This window comes from Macrotis lagotis, chromosome X (assembly GCF_037893015.1).
Source record: "Macrotis lagotis isolate mMagLag1 chromosome X, bilby.v1.9.chrom.fasta, whole genome shotgun sequence".
NCBI lineage: Eukaryota > Metazoa > Chordata > Mammalia > Peramelemorphia > Peramelidae > Macrotis > Macrotis lagotis.
Window position 1 is genome coordinate 304,878,153 of NC_133666.1, and position 15,280 is coordinate 304,893,432.

A 15,280-nucleotide genomic window follows, 5' to 3' on the forward strand; every position below is an offset into this window, starting at 1 on the left:
CTATTTGCCTTGCAAAAAAAGAAAAGACACTTGTTCTTTATTGGAAATGTTTACAGCTACAGGAATTAGTGCTTAAGGTAGAAACTTTAGGGGTCTTCAATGAGAGGGAATTGTTGAATGAATTGTTCAGGGTAGCTAGACCTCCTTTTCCTTCCAGCTCTGAGATTGTGTCATCTCAGTTGGTTGTATTAGATTATATGTGCATATATCTAAGAGAGTGGGATTTGCTGAATTTGAGATAAATATGGTTATAAAAGTGGAAATTTGTTCAGAGTGGTAACAAATGTTATCTTAACAGTATCTAATTAAGTGCAGACTTTTATTGCTTTAATTTGGAACTCCAGTTAAGCAATAAATCCTGCCTGAAAGGATTTATAATTTATAAATGATGATAATCCAGTCAGTAATTAATGTGTATTTTATCCTCATAAGGAAATAATCAAGTCAGTCACTTGTCCTACACTATTTAAGAGCTTTGTAGCCACAAGGAAGTGACTAAAGGTGGTTACCTTTTGACTACTGATGGGCCTTAATGGTAATGAATGTCTTTAGGATTTCCACTGGGGAAGGCTTCTAATGCCTTTTCCTTTAATTCTGCAACCTCTTTGAAGACATGTAATCTCTGTGGGCCCTAGTCTTTGTAAAATAATGAGGAGGTGTGCTAAATGAGCATCATAGTTTAGAGCTTAAAGGGAACTTGGATGGCATGGTGTTCAAGAGTTGAACTTTGGAGTCAGGAAAGACCTAGGTTTGACCCACAAAAGTCTAAAATCTTTTGCATTTTAAATCCAATTTTTCCTCAGTTTGTATTCTATTTGACAGAAATGAAGTTGAAGAAATTCAACTTTTGGCACTGTTGACCACTTTCTACCTCCAGGCAACTGGGTGGCCAAAACACTGGGCCTGGAGTCAGGACATTAGCTGTGTGACCTTGAAGTAAGTCTCCTCCGTGCCTAGCAATAGCATCTTCATCCTGGGGTTGTTGTGAGAATCAAGGTATTGGTAAAGGCCCTCATGGAGCTTGGCCAATAGGAGTGTATAATAAAGAATTGTTTCCCCTTCCCCTCTAGATAGGCTCCTCCCTTGGCTTCAGTGACTGGGTTTTTCCCCAGGTTCTCCTACCTACCTACCTGTTTGAACCTTCTTGGTTTCCTTTGCTGAGTCATCATCCTCCTTTGGGCTCTGTTCTAGACTCTTAATGAGCTACAGGAGTTGTCTGTATAAATCTGTGTCTCAAAAATGCATTTCCCCCCATATTCACCTTTTCTCCAAATTTCTTTTCAGTTAAAGGTATAACTATCTACTTTGCTCAGGTTTGCAACAATCCTGGCATTGTTTTTGCCTCTCTTTCCTTCACCTTGCATTATCCAATCATTTGCCAAAACTTACCAGTTCCACCTTCATTATTTCTGGCCACTCCTCTATACCAGTCCGAATATCAACTTTCTTGTTTTTATTCTTCAGCAGCCTCCTAATAAGTCTCCCTTCTTCCAACCTATCCTTCCTCTAATACATTCTCCTTATAGCTATCAAGTTGATATGTATTACTAAAGGACAAATCTGAAAATGTCCCTCTTCTCAAAAAAATCTTCAATGGTTTTCTGTTTCCTCCAGGATAAAATGTAAAACCTTAAACTGGGACTTAAGGACCTTTGCAATATAGTCTCCACTTATCTTTCCAGGTTTATTTTGTATTATTGTCTTTACTATCCCCTTCATTGTAGACAAACTGATCTGATAGGTATTTCCTATTCTTGCCATATCTCCAACCTTCCCTCTACGAAGGTAAGTGCCCTCTTCTTGCTCACTTTGCTTCTCACCCCAAGTTTAAATAGGACCTCAAATACTTAGTAGCTGAGACCCTGGGCAAGTCACTTAACTCTGTTTGCCTCCATTTCCTGATCTATAAAAAGAGCTGGAAAAGGAAGTGGCAAACTATTCCAGTATCTTTACCAAGAAAATCCCAAAAGCAGCCATGAAGAGCCATAACTAACTGCACAACAGCAAACTACTCTGCACACCTTGTATTTAGGGAACCCTGACCCTCAATTCTCTCTCAGGTGGCTCTGTGGAGGAAGAGAAGACATTAACACCCATAGCTGGACATTCATTGTGGACTGATAGAAGTGCTGCTCACTAAATAGAGGGTGAATGAACCCTGTAAGAATAGCTTTTTTTTTTTAAAGGTTCCTTTCTTCCATCTTTGAGATCTCTAAATCTTTTCAAAGCACATTTCATTTGTTCTTCCTGAGCCTCCAGCTTTTAGTATTCTTTACCTTTTTTTTATATACTTATATAATTCTTTCTATACATGTTATATGAGGTAGATTGAAGTAGTAGTAAATAGGCTGACCTCAGAATTTAGAAGGTGTTCTCATACCATGTGCCCCCTCCCCATTAATCTTTTTTTCCCCTCTCCTACCATGGGAGTGGGGGGAGGGGGAAATTTGTATCATATGCATAGTCAAGCAAAACAAATTTCCACATTAACCATGTCCAAAAATGCATCTCATTCTACATCTTGAGCTATCAATTGGTAAGCATGAATCTATCTTTGGTCCCCTGGAATCCTGGTTGATTGCTGCATTGATCAGCCTTCTTAAGTCTTAAGGAAGATTTCTGTCAGTCTTTTCTCTGGCACAATGAATTACCCCAAAGAGATTAAAAAGTACTAAAAAAAAAAAAGTTGAAGAGATTAAGAAGTAAAAAAACAAGGAGTAATATACACCAAAGTAGTCAGGGGAAAAAAAGTTAAATATCAGTTTATTGAGAAAATAATAAAATTTTGGCACATTAATACATTGTAATATGACATTATATGAAACAATGAATTGAAAATTTAGAGAAGCATGAGAAGGCTTAGGAACAGAAACAGTGAAATAAAACCAAGACAACAATAAAATACAGTAAATGTGATTTGGGGGAAACAGAAACGTCCTATAATTTTGGTTAAAGAGAAGAGGGAAGAGAGCTTTATAGGACATTTCATAGATTGTCCAATAACATCAATGTATTGATCAATTTTATATTTTTCCTCTTTTAAAATTGTTACAGAGGCTGTTCCTCTGGGTAGGGAAATAGAAATATATTAAGAAATAATGTGAAAACAAAAGTTCTTTTGAAACAATAAAAAGGCTCTAGAAACGGTTCTTCCTCATGTACTCATCATCCTGATGTCAGGGTTACATGGTTATGATTTGCTTGCTACAAAAAACCAAGCATGACCCTGTTGATTAATTATTTTTTAATCTGGTCACTTTTTAATTTAATATGCTATACTGTCCTCAGACTCAAAGAGACTGTCAAATATTTGATTGTAATCTTAAAACATATTGTCTGTAGTGTACCCATGATCCATTGTTACAGATAGTATCATACAAAGAATGCTTCGCTTGGAGTCAAGATAGAACCAAGCTTGAACTAATTTCTGAAACAAGCTCTATCTGGGCCTCTTTTTTCCATATATAAAATAAGAATGAGGGGCAGCTAGGTGGCACAATGGGTTAGAGCACCAGCTCTGGAGTCAGGAGGACCTGAGTACAAATTCGGTTCAGAGACTGAATAATTGTCTGGGCAAGTCACTTAACCCCAATGCCTTAAATAAAAAATTTTTTAAAAGAATGATACTTAATGTTAGAAGGCTCAAATAAGATCCCAAACAAATCTTAAAATGTAATCTAAATGACTATTATTATCATAATGTATGTTTACAGCCTAAGAAGTCCATCAAATAAGAATTTCTTATGACGTTATGATATGCTTTTCAGACAGCTATACTATTACCTAGTGATCACTACTTCTCTTTCACAAATCATCTCTTTAATAATACTTTACAAAATTTTTCTAGAAATTAAAGTTAACTAACTTAACCAGTCTAAATTTCATCACCTTCCCTTTTTGGGAAATTGGAACATTTGCTTTAAATCATACAACATCTCCCAATTGTACATGATTTTTCAAAAATCACTGACAGTGAGCTGCAATTTTATCATTCAAAAATGTTTTGCTATATTTTGTTTTAATACTCTATCCCTTCCCCAGCTTCTTTCCAGAGAGCCATCCCTTGGTGTATGTAATGGAACTGTATATACTTGTATGAATATAGTTGATCTGCACATGTTCCCCTTTGTAAGGTGCTGAAATACAACTGGGATGAAAGCTAGCCTGTAAGGTAGAAATCTCTGATATTTTCTAATCTTAGATCATCTGGGAATTGTGACTGTCCCAGGAAAAGAGTTTCCTTCTCCCCTCAATCTAAGAGTAGATTGTAAATCTCACAAAAGACAAGAAACTGTAGGGGTCAAATGAAAGTGTAATTTGACCAGGACGGAGGTGAGTGGAGATCACCTGGTCTTGAAAGGCTGTTGCTGTGACTTGAAATTTTTTTAATTTTAGAAAAAAGAATAAGAGAATGGAGATTGTAAGCTGCTCTCTGTCTACTGGGGACCACAGTGTTGAAATTCTCACCCTACCATCTTTTACTCCGTGCCAGCTCTCTCACAGAGTCTACTTCCTGTTCCTTATTTCTTTCAAACAGTCTGTTCTATTTCTGTTTTGGCCAAGTGTTCTCAAAAAGAAACCAATTTGTCTAATTTATCATTCTGTGTGTGGGGAGGGTGTCTTTGTGGGGGTTAAAAGGAAACAATCCAAGATTGGTTGCCCTGGGACACACAAAAAAGGAAATTTTCCTTTCAGATTGTAGATGTGTCTGACTTGGGCCTTGACATAAGCCGGATTCTTTATTGAAAGCATATTATTTGGGACAGCTAGGTGGCACAGTAGATAGAGTACCAGCCCTGGATACAGGAGGACCTAAATTCAAATTTGACCTCAGATACAATTACCTAGCTGTGTGACCTTGGGTAAGTCACTTAACCCCATTTGCCCTGAAAAAAGAAAAAGCATATTACAAATCTCCAAAGCAACAATGTCAAATGAATCCGAACCTACAGTAAATGAATAATAAATAGTATTTTCTAAGGAAAAGCTTTCTAAATTCCTTTGAGGAAGTCAGCCTCTGGAAAAACACCCTAATTTTTCTTTCTCAAGTGGGTTGAAAGACTTTCATCCTTTGCCCTGTAATCCCCCATAATGAAAGGATGGTGACTAAAGGCAAATCATACTCTTAGGACCTCTGAAGGGAGAGTTGAAAAGATTAGTTCTGCCCACACAAGTAGGTGTCATAAAGAGTCAAACATCTCCAACTCCCAGCCATTACTAAAGAAGAAAAAAGAAATAAAATGTTTGGCAAAACTAGTCAACATATCGATATAGATAATTTATGTGCTCATCTGTTTCCCCAAGCTCTTTCTTCCTTCTAAATAATGAATAGAGCACTGGTTTAAGAGGGAGGAGATCAGGCAGACACTTCATGTTACTGTGACCTTGGGCAAATAACAATCCTAATAGCCTTGAATCTAGGGCCATCTTCAGTCTTTCTGATTCATATATGGCCACTAGTCCCAAATGATTCTGAAAAGAGAAAGTGAGAGTGATGACTTAGCACAGCACACACCCCCCCAATCCAATTCATGTGCTTGTCATGGCTACACCATGACAATTCAGTTTTCTCTTATTTTTCACTTATTCCACATTCCTAATCTATTTCTAGAACTTGTCATTTATTTCTAATCAAAAATGTCATAGAGCCACCATTCCGGCCTTGAAGTCAGGAGGATGGAAGTTCAAATCCAGCCTCAGACACTTGCCATTTGCTAGTTGTATAACCTTGGCCATGTCACTTACCCCTCATTGCCTCGCATCCAGGGCCATCTCCAGTCACCCTGGTTCATAGCTGGCCACTGGACCCAAGTGACTGGAAGAGAAAGTGAGGCTGGTGATCTAGCATACCCCTCACTCAGATCCAGTTCTTGTGCTTGTCATGGCATCACCTCCCCGATGCAATTGTCTTCTTTGAAAATGAAGACAAACTACTTATTAGTAACCCATCTCTAAAAAGAAGAGAAGGTTAGAAATGTCCTAACTCTTCTCTGGAACCAGACTTGGTAATAATTTTTGCAGCATTCAGTTTTGTTGTTTGATGTTTTGTCTTTTCTCCATTCTCTCATCCTTCAACCTGGTTTCAGAGGAAGAGGTGGTAGTCCTTACAAAGAAAACCCTCTACATGTCCCTTTTGATCCCATCATGTCAGCTTCTATAGCAGATTGCCACCATTATAATCCCTAGTTTTCTCTTATTCTTGAAATATTTACTCCTTCCCCACTGACTACAAAAATATCCATATCTTTCCCATCTTTTAAAAAAAGTTCCCCTTTGCTATTATCCTATAAATTTTTCCTCTCTGCTAAATTTGAGAAAACCATCCACAACTGGTGCTATCACTTACTTCCCTCTCCATTCCAAATTCTCTGCAATTTGACAACATTCAACCGAAATTGCCCTCTCCAAATTTGTCATTGATCTCTTAATTGCTAAATAATCATCTTTTCTCAATTTTCATCCTTCTCAACCTCTTGCAGCATTTGACATTAATCACCATCTCCTCCTGGAAGTTCTCTAGATTGTTCTTACACAGCTTTCTCCTAATTCTCCTTTCATTTGTTCCCTTCCATTGACTCTACCTCCTCACTTATACTTGGTAAGCTCAAACTGATCTTACACCAGGGACCTTATCTGGTCCCCTCAAGTAACAATGGCATCCCATCTCGGATTATCTACTCTGTAGAAACTTTGTGTGTTTTTTTCCACTAGAATACATATTCCTGGGCAGCTAAGTGGCGCAGTGAGATCAGCTAGGTGGCGCAGTGAATAAAGCACTGACCCTGGAGTCAGGAGGTCCTGAGTTCCAATGTGATCTCAGACACTAATTACCTAGCTGTGTGGCCTTGGGCAAGTCACTTAACACCCCATTGCCTTGCCAAAAGAAAACTAAATAGAATATATATTCCTTGAGAGCCGGAACAGGTTTATTTAGCCTTTCTTTGTCTCCCCAGCATTTAGTCCAGTGCTTTTCCTTTTGTCAAGTACTAATAAATTCGGATTGGCTGATCTATCTGCTGATCCCTATAGCCTCAGAATTTCATCTTCATGTCTTTCCTTGCCTCCAGGGTAGTGTAAAGGGCATATCACCAAGGATGTTGGTTCTGACAGTGGTTGGGGCCTAGAGAACATCAGTCACTATGGTAGATTCTCTGGACTGTTTCCTAGAAGGCTTTATTTGAGTCTAATATGGAAATGTTAACCAGATGAAGATTCTACCAGGGAAATTCTCTGCAAGGTAGGTAGTTTAAAATGGGGCTGCCAGGGGCAAATGAATTGTGGAATGGTTCTCTATATACTCTCCAACATTGAGGTAAGTGATTTTTACCATTTTCCACTCCATTATGAGAGATTCCTAGGAAAGAAACTCTTCAGATAGATAACGCTGTATTTCAAATATTTACTAATGGAGTCTTGAGTTCTAAAGTGATTTTCTTATAACTCCCCAGACAGTATGGATGATTGGTATATACTGTGAAGTAATTCCCTCCCTTGTTATTTACATAATTAAATGTATTTAATATGAAACTATGATGCTATAGTGGGGATAGGAAGTGTTGAGCAGGACATTCCAGGCCCTTGATGAAATAATAAAAGGGGCAGGCAACAAAAACCACAAGGTACTAATAATGCCTCTTGGGGGGGGGGTTGTTTCAAGGCAATGGAGTTAAGTGGCTTGCCCAAGGTCACACAGCTAGGTAAGTATTGGGTGTCTGAGGCCACATTTGAACTCAGGTCCTCCTGATTCCAGGACTGGTGCTCTATCTACTGTGCCACAGCTGCCCTTAATGTCTTAAACTAAGTGCAAATATGGGTTTTCACTTTATCTCTTTATGAGAAATAAATAGGGGGTTTTTTTGTATAAATTTATTTTTCCAGCTACATGCAAAGATAATTTTCATTCTTTTGGGGGGTAAGATTTTGAATTCCACATTTTTCTCCCTCCCCCTTTCCCTTGACAGTGAGTAATCTGCTATAACTTATATACATGTATAGCAACATTAAAAATATTTCCATGTTAGTCATGTCATGAAAGAAAAATCAAAATAAAAGTGAAGAACCATAAGATTGGAAAAAATAAAGTATGAAACAAATTTTAAAAACTGAAAATAGTATGTTTTGTTCTGCATTCAAACTCCAAAGTTGTTTCTCTGGATAAGAGTGGTATTTTCCATCATTAGACTTATAGAATTGTCTCTGATCTTTGTACTACTGATGAGAGCTAAGTCTATCATAGTTGATCATCACACTGTTGCTGTTCATGTCTACTAATATGTATAATGTTCTGTTTCTGCACACTTGTCACTATCGGTTCATATAAATCTTTCCAGGCTTTTCTGAAGTTCAGCTGTTAAGAATTTCTTACAGAACAATAGTACTTCAATGCATTCATATATCATAATTTGTTCAGCCATTCCTCATTTGATGCACATCCCCTCATTTCCCAATTCTTTGCCTCTACAAAAAAGAGCAACTATAATTGTTTTTGTACAAATGAGTGTTTAGTGGTATTGCTGGATCAAAGGGTATATTCCAAATTGCTCTCCAGAATAGTTGGATGAGTTCACAACTGATGTGAAGTTGTTCTTGATAGAATTAGATGGCAACTAATGGGTTGCCTTGGGTTAGAAGGATCCTTCAAAATGTAGTAAAACATACTTTCTTAAGTAGCCAGTTTAGACATCTCTGAGGAATATAATCCTTGGCAACAAAAAGGAGGGCCAGTTTGGAGGGGGGGGGGTGATTTTTACAATTTAATAGGATATGACTCTTGACTTTTCCTCTTGGGCCTTTATCAAAGAATGGCCAGACAGAGTTGGAGAGAAGGAAGGGCAAATTTCTTTTTCCTTCCTCATTGCATTAGCCATTAGCCATGCAGAGACCGGCAATCAAAAAGAGAGCTGACTATAGATTTAAGAGCTGGCAATTAGAAATTAAGCTACAGAGAGGAATAGGCCTGGGGCAAAGTTCTCAAACTTGTGGCATATGGCATTTGTATTGTGGCCCAAGTTAGATAAAAATAATTGGGAAATATCTAGCAAAAGAAAATATAGCAAAACATAGATAGGATTGAATTTTAAAACTAACTCACTATGCAGTCTGTACAGATCCTTATATATAGTTTAATGGGTCTCATTTCCATTTGAATTTGCCATTACTGTCCTAGGAAGCCCTGCTGAGCAATCTGCCCAACACTTAGAGACATAAGTTACCTTGGCCATATAGATATGTGTATATGTGTATATAAGATATACATATTCCTTACATGTCTTCCTCTCTACCAGAGCATATTATGCATGTATCCCCTCTTCCCACTAATTCTGGATTTGTGGAATTGGGGGAGGGGAAGTAAATATGTATTATTATCATTCTTACATTGGCTTAGACCCTTTGCCATGAGCTAATTGGCTCTGCTGTTTAACTTAATAAGCTCACCAATAGGGACTTACTACCTTCAGCGTTAAGGGTGTGGCCCAAAAGACCTTGAACCCAGAATAATAGTGGCTCCAATGGGAACCCAAGCTGAAACATTCATTCAAGTGCCAAATTAAAGAGATTACTTGGGCAGGGAGGGGTGCAAGGGATCTTAAATCGTCTGGTAAGAGAGAATAAGTGATAGAAATACTAGGTCTTAGAACTTAAATAACTAATTGTCCAAAACAGCCCCCTAACCTTGTAGTAGTAGCAAGAGGCAATGTAATAGCTTCTCTGTCAATAAAAATTATAGCTAATAAATATTTTATAAACAGCCTAAAAACTGGTTTTTAATATTTCCCCCCCCCCTTTTCTTGGCATTGTTATCATTGCAAAAGCAGTCAGAGGCCACACAGGAATTACTGCCATCTGTTTCACTGATCATCACAACCAAAGAATGTAGTACCCGATAATGATAAGCCTCCATTTTTGGCTTGTCCAGTCCTCAGTACATATAGACACACAGTGATACCGGGCTGCAATGGTTTATATTCAGCATGGTGATTCACAAAACTGCCTCCAAAATTTAATTTTGTTTCATGAATGAGTAAATTGGGAGGGAAAGCATTTATCTAAGCCCTTATTTTGTGTTTTCTATTAACTCTCAAAGAGTTCACATTCTAAATGGAAGAGACATTACTTATAGGAGCATTGCTTGGCAGGTAAAATGAAAAGTACCTTCAGTCTTTAAGTCAGGATGGTCTGAGCTTAATGACAAAGCTGGGGGTCCTATCTTAAAGCATGTGATAAAGCTTAATCACACATCTCTTAAAGAATGATGACTTAAAGGATATGAACAGGCAGTTTTTGGATGAAAAAATCAAAACTATGCAGTTATAAAAAGTGCTCTAAATTGCAATTGAATAGAAAAATGCAAATTAAAATAACTTTGAGATATCATCTTGCAGTTATCAGATTGAGTAAAATGATAGAAGGGGAAAGGGACAAATGTTGGAAGGAATGTGAAAAAAATTGAGATACCACACTGCTGATGGAACTGTGAACTGACCCAACCATTTTTGAGAACAATGTAGAATTATGCCCAAAGGGTTATAAAACTAAACCCTTTGACCTATTAAGATTTGTTTCCCAAGGTGATTAGGGGAAAAGGGAAAGGACTTATATGTTCTAAAAATATTTATAGCAGTTCTCCTTGAAATGAAAAAAGAACTGGAAATTGAGCAGTGCTATTGTGCTATAAGAAATAAGCGTGATGATTTTAGAAAAACATGGAAAGACTTGAATGAAATAATGAAGAGCAAAACATTGCAGAATTGTGATCGCTGTGTACAATTTTGTATAGTATCATTTTAAGAAGTTTTGACCAAGCCATTTTGACTATTATAACCACTCAAATTAACTACAGAGGGAGATTTTATCCACATCCAGAGAAAGAACTAATAAACAGAAGTATATATAGTATGAGTTTACATATTTGTACAAAGTTTTGTCTTAACTGGGGGGTTAGGGAGTGGAGTGGGAAAAAAAGTTACATGATAAATATTTAAAAGGAAAAGCAAGTTATATATATTTGCATTTTCATATGCAGTTCTCTGTTTTACTTTGTTACAAAGTTTTATTTCTTAAGTTCAGAATAAGATAAATAGGAAAAAACTAAAGAAAAAAATGACAAACCTCTTTCTCAAGGAGTCTAGTGTCTTGATATAAATGCTGCTTCCAAGTACAGTTGATAATGCATTCTATGTCAACATGCACAGCAGGAGAGGGAGTGTCAGCAGGTAGGCTTGTGCTTCTGGATCACAGAATGGGGAGACGGGGGGGGGGGGGAAGGAATTAGGGGGAAATAAGGAAGGTTATAAAGCATCAGAAGCCTGTAAAGGTGGGAAGATGCTTGGTTATAAAGGAGAACCAGAGAAGTCTTAAGTGGAAAAATTACACAGACATACAAGGGAATGGGGGGTCTAGCTAGACAGACCCCTCCAAGATGAAGGCCTTTGGATGATATTTTATAGTTTTGATCATCAGAAGGCAGGATCTGAAACATCACCTCCAGCTTGTCCAGTCAAAGGAAGGGTGTGATCCTCTCAACCCAGAATGGGGGCAACTAGAGATGTGGAGGGGAGGAGGGCTAAAGTGGCCAGTTAGGTGGTGCAGTGGATAGGGCACTAGCCTTGGAGTCAGAAGAGCCTGAGTTCAAATTTGTGGCAAGTCTTAGGCAAGTCACTTTACTCCATTACCTTGCCAAAAAAAAGTGCCAAAGATTTAAAGCATGGAGAGAGTTGGAAGGGCTCTCTTCATGAGCCGGAGAAGGCAAATCTTTGTTCTGTTTACAATTGAAGAGGCTTTTTCAAAGCACCCTTTCCAATCCCTAAATTAATCTAATTAGGAAGCCTTCTTTGATCTTCACCCACCAACTTTAAAGACCTAGAAAAATAATTCATTAAAAGGGCAAGTTTCACTGTTGATAACCCTATAAGTCTCTTGGGGAGGGGAGAGGGAAAAATGAAGGGACAAAAATGTGTAACTCAAAATCTTAAAAAAAAAATCGTTGAATACTATCTTTACATGTAATTGGGGAAAAAAAGTTAAAATTTTTTAAAAATTGTGTTGTTAGGGTTGGATATGCTTGCTTCACTATCCTTGGTTGGGAAAGGCATTCATTATGATAATCTCTAGAGAATTTTGAACTTTTTTTTTACATGTTACCTTTCTTCCAGATTTTTAAATGCAATTGGAAAGATCTGGTTTATTTAAACCTGTAACAAGCTTTTTTTTTTTAAGAAAGATTATTTATTTTGAGTTTTACAATTTTTCCCCTATTCTTGCTTTCACTCACACACACACACACACACACACACAGAAGGCAGTCTGTTAGTCTTACATTGTTACCATGGTACACATTGATCTAAGTTGAATGTGATAAGAGAAAAATCATATCCTTAAGGAAGAAAAATAAAGTATAAGAGATAGCAAAATTACATAATAAGATAACGGGTTTTTTTTCCTAAATTAAAGGTAATAGTCTTTGTTCAAATTCCACAGTTCTTTCTCTGGATACAGATGGTATTCTCCATCGGAGATAGCCCAGAATTGTCCCTGATTGTTGCACTGATGGAATGAGTGAGTCCATCAAGGTTGATCATCACCCCCATGTTGCTGTTAAGGGTGTAGTGTTTTTCTGGTTCTGCTCATCTCACTCAGCATCAGTTCATGTACATCCTTCCAGATTTCCCCGAATTTCCATCCCTCCCAGTTTCTAGTAGAACAGTAGTGTTCCATGACATACATATACCACAGTTTGCTAAGCCATTGCCCAACTGAAGGATATTATTCACTTAATTTCTAATTCGCTGCCACCACAAACAGGGCTGCTATGAATATTTTTGTACAAGTGATGTTTTTACCCTTTTTCATAATCTCTTCAGTGTATAGACCCATTAGTGGTATTGCTGGATAAAAAGGGTATGCACATTTTTTGTGGATGCAATTCCAAATTGCTCTCCAGAAAGGTTGGATGAGTTCACAGCTCCACCAACAATGTATTAGTGTCCCAGATTTCCCACCTCCCTTTCAACATTGATCATTGTCCTTTCTGGTCATATTGGCCAATCTGAGAGGTGTGAGGTGATACCTCAGAAATGCTTTAATTTGCATTTCTCTAATCAGTAATGATTTAGAGCAATTTTTCATATGACTATGGATAACTTTGATTTCCTCATCTGTAAATTGCCATTGCATATCCTTTGACCAATTGTCAGTTGGGGAATGGCTTGTTCTTTTGAAAATTTGACTCACTTCTCTGTATATTTTAGAAATGAGTCCTTTGTCAAAAATACTAGTAAAAATTGTTTCCCAATTTACTACATTTCTTTTGATCTTGGTTACAGTGGTTTTGTCTGTGCAAAAACTTTCTTAATTTAATGCAATCAAAATTATCTAGTTTGTTTTTAATGATGTTCTCCATCTCTTCCTTGGTCATAAACTGCTTCCCTTTCCATAGATGTGACAGGTAAACTACTCATTGATCTTCTAGTTTGCTTATAATATTGTTTTTATGTCTAAATCCTATATCCATTTTGATCTTATCTTGGTATAGGGTAACCAAGCTTTTTGTAAGCTTATTCCCCTCAGTTACTTTAGTGCATAAAGACATACCACTTAAAATTTCCTATCCTTTTCCTTAAGATTTTTACAAATAAATTTTATCATAAATGATCATTGTTCTTGGCTACCATATAACTATACTTAACAAAAATAATGAGTGTCTAGTGAAGCAGTTTCTAGTGTGAACTGGACTGACCTGGCTCCTAACCTGTGGATGGCAGGAACTAAAGAGAAGCAGGTTAGAGACCCAAAGAGTCAAGGACTCAAAAACAGAAGTTTAAGGATATATGTGCCAGAACCTTGCCCCTAGTGGGAAGGCTTGAGGCAGTGGGGGAGGGGCAGGGGGAATCTCAATACTTATACCAGTGGCTGGGCAGTGAGCTGTAGCCCCAGCAATGACGGGATGTGACAAGTTTGACTCCATAGCAGGGATTTTGCTTACTGGGCCTTAGTTCTGGAAAACAGTGAATCCTAATAACTTGATAATAGACTTTTTTTTTTGCTTTCTGGTAGCATTCGCTTATTCAGTTAAACTTCCCAAGAAACAGCATGGTCTGGTAATCAAGGGCTTCAATGTCAGGAAAACTTGAAATTAAATCCAACCTCAGACACTAGCTATGTAATCCTGAGCAAATCTACTTGACTTCTGCCTGTCTCAGTTTCCTCATCTGAAAATCAAGGATAATACCTTCTTCTCAGGGTTATTGTGAGGATACAGTGAGATAATATTTGTAAAGGGTTTTACAAGCCTAAAAGTGCTATATAGGGGCAGCTAGGTGGCACAGTGAGAAAGCGCACAGGCCCTGGTGTCAGGAGTACCTGAGTTCAAATCCGAGTTCAAATCCGACCTCAGACACTTAATAAATACCTAGCTGTGTGGCCTTGGGCAAGCCACTTAACCCCATTTGCCTTGTAAAAACCTTTAAAAAAAGCGCTATATAAATTTTAGCTATTATTATCATCATGTTACATTTTTATTTCACATATTGCCATGGCCAAAGAATTCATCAACATTTCATCATCATGAATATCTCTGTGATAAACAGCAGAGCTTTTGGCACATGATAAGCACTTAATCAACTTTTATTGACTAACTTGACATCATACTTAGAAACTCTCCTTCAGGAAACAGTCTGCTTACTCAAAATCTTTAAGAGAATAGGTAAACTTGCCAGGACTAGTGCTCCTTTGGCATAATATTCCAGTCCCCAGGGTCTCTGGTCTCCACTTGGTGATGAGATATGTCAGAGTAGACTGTTATCTATCACAAAGAGATCCATAGATGCTTGCAAAATAATATGGGGCTTTTCTTAACCTGACTTAGAGCTGGAAGCAGATTTTCATCTTCCATTGTGTGATCTGATCATGGAGGTGACCTAAATTGGAAGAGGCTCAGTGCTGGGAAGTTTAACCACCAGATGATGTTTCGTTTTTATTTTTTTTGTTTACTGATTTATTTGTTTCTTTGATCTTAACAGCCCCTGATGACTATCTCCCAAGGAGGACTAGGTTTGAGATCTATATCAGTGAAGGAAATGCTCAGGAGATTGTCATAGAAGAAATTGCCTGAATCCCTATGAGGCATATCCCCTTGAACTTAAATTCTTCTGAAACTTTATGAAACAATATTCCTTTTTAAAGTAAATATTCTTTGAGATATTTTGTTTTTACATCATCTACATTTCCCTCTCCTTTTCCTCTCCCAGAAAACACTCCTTTATAACAAAAATGTTTTTAAAAA